This window comes from Garra rufa, unplaced genomic scaffold, assembly GCF_049309525.1.
Source record: "Garra rufa unplaced genomic scaffold, GarRuf1.0 hap1_unplaced_005, whole genome shotgun sequence".
Taxonomy (NCBI): domain Eukaryota; kingdom Metazoa; phylum Chordata; class Actinopteri; order Cypriniformes; family Cyprinidae; genus Garra; species Garra rufa.
Window position 1 is genome coordinate 253588 of NW_027394280.1, and position 4377 is coordinate 257964.

The window sequence follows — 4377 nt, forward strand, 5'->3', positions numbered from 1 at the left end:
ACCTAAATAAAAAAAATCTGCATCTGACCACCCTTTTGATAGTATTGTTTATTGGAGTGGGATACTGTATGGAAATGGAGATTTTAAACAAATTTTTATTAAAAATAACATTTTTAGTATACTTTTGTTATGAAGAGTAGGTTTAAAGTGGGACTTGTAATGTGGAGGTGGACTATGTAATTAAACATCTAAATGCTAAAACTCATCTTTTATTTCGTTAAATCTAGCAACTGATTCATTTAAAGCAGTTTACACTCAAAAAACATACGTAGGCTAAAGGCCCGTTCACACCAAGAATGATAACGATAACTAAGGGCGTTTGACCTTCTTTGCACATTCACTTTCTAAACAGTGGGTCGGTACTTCTGCATCGATGTAGGGTGATTTTGAAATTGAATAAAATTAAATTAAATTTAAATTAAATTAAGAAATTAAACTGAACAAATCTAATTTTTGTTGGATGGCATTTTGAACTAGCCAGATGAGAGATATGTGTGTGTTGGTGTTTTTTTTTTAGACTTTGGGGACAAAATTGTTTCTGGTAGTGTGCAAAATCTGAATAAAAAAACATATTAAAAAATCTTATATTAATTAAATTATTTTTAAAAAATTAAATAACATTTAAATACATTTAAAATTGAATAAAAAAAAATTAAATTAAATTAAAATAAATTAAATTAACAAATTAAACTGAACAAATCTAATTTTGTTGCATGGCATTTTGAACTAGCCAGATGAGAGATATGTGTGTGTTGGTGTTTTTTTTTTTAGACTTTGGGGACAAAATTGTTTCTGGTAGTGTGCAAAATCTGAATAAAAAAACATATTAAAAAATCTTATATTAATTAAATTATTTTTAAAAAATTAAATAACATTTAAATACATTTAAAATTGAATAAAAAAAAATTAAATTAAATTAAAATAAATTAAATTAACAAATTAAACTGAACAAATCTAATTTTGTTGCATGGCATTTTGAACTAGCCAGATGAGAGATATGTGTGTGTTGGTGTTTTTTTTTTTTAGACTTTGGGGACAAAATTGTTTCTTGTAGTGTGCAAAATCAGAATAAAATTAAATATTAAAAAATCAAATATTAATTAAATGTATTTTTTTTAATTAAATAAAATTTAAATAAATTTAAAATTTAATACAATTTAATAAAATTAAATAAAATTTAAATAATAAAATTAAATAATATAAAATAAAATAAAAATAAATTAAATTAACAAATTAAACTGAACAAATCTAATTTTTGTTGGATGGCATTTTGAACTAGCCAGATGAGAGATATGTGTGTGTTGGTGGGGTTTTTTTTTTAGACTTTGGGGACAAAATTGTTTCTGGTAGTGTGCAAAATCGGAATAAAATCAAATATTAAAAAATCAAACATTAATTAAATTATTATTTGTTTTTTAATTAAATAACATTTAAATACATTTAAAACTGAATTAAATTAAATTAAATTAAAATGTGTGTGTTGGTGGTTTTTTTAGATTCTTTCTGGTAGTGTGCAAAATTTGAATAAAATAAAATAAAGTAAATAATATATAAAATAAATTAAAATAAATAGAAATTAAACTGAACAAATCAAATTTGTGTTGGTTGAGATTTTGTCTGCATAAAATTAAATGAAATAAAAAAATGAAATAAAATAATATTTTGTAAGTTCAAACTCGCAGGCGCCATAGAAGTCCACTATATGGAGAGAAATCCTGAAATGTTTTACTCAAGAAACAACTTCTTTACGACTGAAGAAAGAAAGACATGAAGATCTTGGATGACAAAGGGGTGAGTAAATGATCTGTACATTTTTGTTCTGGAAGTGAACTTCTCCTTTAAGAGAATTGTCATATTGTCCTTGCCCAGCAGATGGCGTTACAGTTAAAGCCACAAAATTAGTCTCTCAGCATCTTTCGCCTTTACTTTCAGTGAAAGTACTTTTCCGTGTATATTTAGATAGCATCTACATTTGACTGTCATCTCTTCGGAAGGTCTCTTTGCACCTCTTTAGCAGAATGGCCCTTTGTAATATCAGCCTGCAGGGTTTTTATCATAAATCCCTGAGATTATGTCTAAGACTCGCAGGCACCTTGCATGTGTCTCTCTCTCTCAGTGTGTTTTCCAGTGTCTCATTACCACAGACTCAAAGTCTAATCTAAGAGAGCGTGTCTGTTGTAGTGTGTGTGTGTGTGTGTATAGGCTACATGTCTGTGCTTGAACATATGTGTGTGTGTAGGAGATCTGTCTCTAACTTATTCTAAATGCCGCCAACATCACCACCACAGCACCCTGTCAATCAAAGCCCACATGCTGAACCACACTATGGAAAGTGACTGTCACAGTCAAAGAGCAAAGCTGATTTTTGCTGTTATATTCCCGAAATAAAACATTTGAAATGCCAAAGTTCATGATAAAGCTATTTCTGTTGGATGGCATTTTGAACTAGCCAGATGAGAGACACGTGTGTGTTTGTGGTTTTGTCTAGACTTTGGAAGCAAAATCGTTCCTGGTAGTGTGAATAAAATAAAATATTCAAAAATAAAATATTTAATTTAATTTAAAATTAAATCAATTTTAATTAAATAAAATGAAAAAAAAAATAATTAAATTAAAATAAATTAAATTAAACTGAACAAATCAAATTTTTGATGGATGGCATTTTGAACTAGCCAGATGAGAGATATGTGTGTGTTGGTGGTTTTGTTTAGACTTTGGGGACAAAATTGTTCTTGGTAGTGTGAATAAAATAATAAATTAAATATTAAATTAAATTAAATTCAAAACTAAAATAAATGTAAAATTTAAATACATTTAAAATTAAATCAATTGTAATTAAATAAAATGAAAATAAAATAAAGTTAAATTTACAAATTAAACTGAATAAATCAAAATTGTTCCTGGTAGTGTAAATAAAATAAAATATTCAAAAATAAAATAATAAATTAAATTTAAAATTAAAATACATTTAAAAATAAATCAATTATAATTAAATAAAATGAAAATAATTTTAAATAAAATCAAATTAACAACATAAACTGAACAAATCCAATTTCTGTTGGATGGCATTTTGAACTAGCCAGATAAGAGATATATGTGCGGTGGGGCAAAATTGTCCCCCGTAGTGTGCAAGATCTTCATAAAATTAAATTAAAAATTAAAAATGTAATTTAAATAATAATAATAATAATAATAATAATTTAAGACGTTTAAAATAAAATAAAATAAAAATTAAATTAAATTAACAAATTAAACTGGTTTTGTCTAGATTTTGGGGGCAAAACTGTAGTTTTCAAGATCTAAATTAAATTAAAATAAAAGCAATCCATTTGTTTGCTTATATGAAGATATTTATGTTATTTGTATTATTTATTTACTGGATTTGGGATTTATTTAAAAATATTTTAATTTTACAAAAAAAAAATGGGCATCATAATAAAATGACACGTTTTCATTTATAACTTGTCTCATAGTCTCAGAGTAAATGAGTAAACGTTACATCTATAGTTAATTATGTAATTGTAAGCAATTTTATTATTTTCTTTTAATTGGTTTATTAAACAAAATAATGAAGTTTTCTTATCGGGTTGGTTCAGGTTTGGTTTGTTAGTCTGTAATAATAAAATGCCTTCACCAGTGCGTCAAAGTGGAAAGACTTTAAATAATTATAAAATCATTATATTATTATGAAACTATCGAGAGGTCTGTAATGCTTCTGAAGTCTCTGTGTGTGTGCGTTTGTGTGAAACAGTACAACCACAAAGCTCTCACTGCCCACATTGTTTTCCTTTGACTTTATATAAAAGAGACATTTTCCCTCAGTGTCTTTCATTCTCTCTTCTTTCTCTCTCAGTTTCTCCACGTTCCATTCATAGTTCAGTGAGGAAGAATGAGGAGTGAATCTGTGCCATTCATTTCTGGTGAGTGTGACTGCAACACACACACACACACACACACACACACACACACACACAGACACAGACACAGACACAGACACACACACACACACACACACACACACACACACACACAGACACAGACGTAGACACACACAGACACACACACACACACACACACACACACACACACACACAGACACACACACAGACACACACACACACACACACACACACACACACAGACACAGACACAGACACAGACACACACACACACACACACACACACACACACACACACACACACACACACACACACAGACACAGACGTAGACACACACACACACACACACACACACACACACACACACACACACACACACACACACACACACACACACAGACACACACACAGACACACACACACACACACACACACACACACACACACACAGACACAGACACAGACACACACACACAC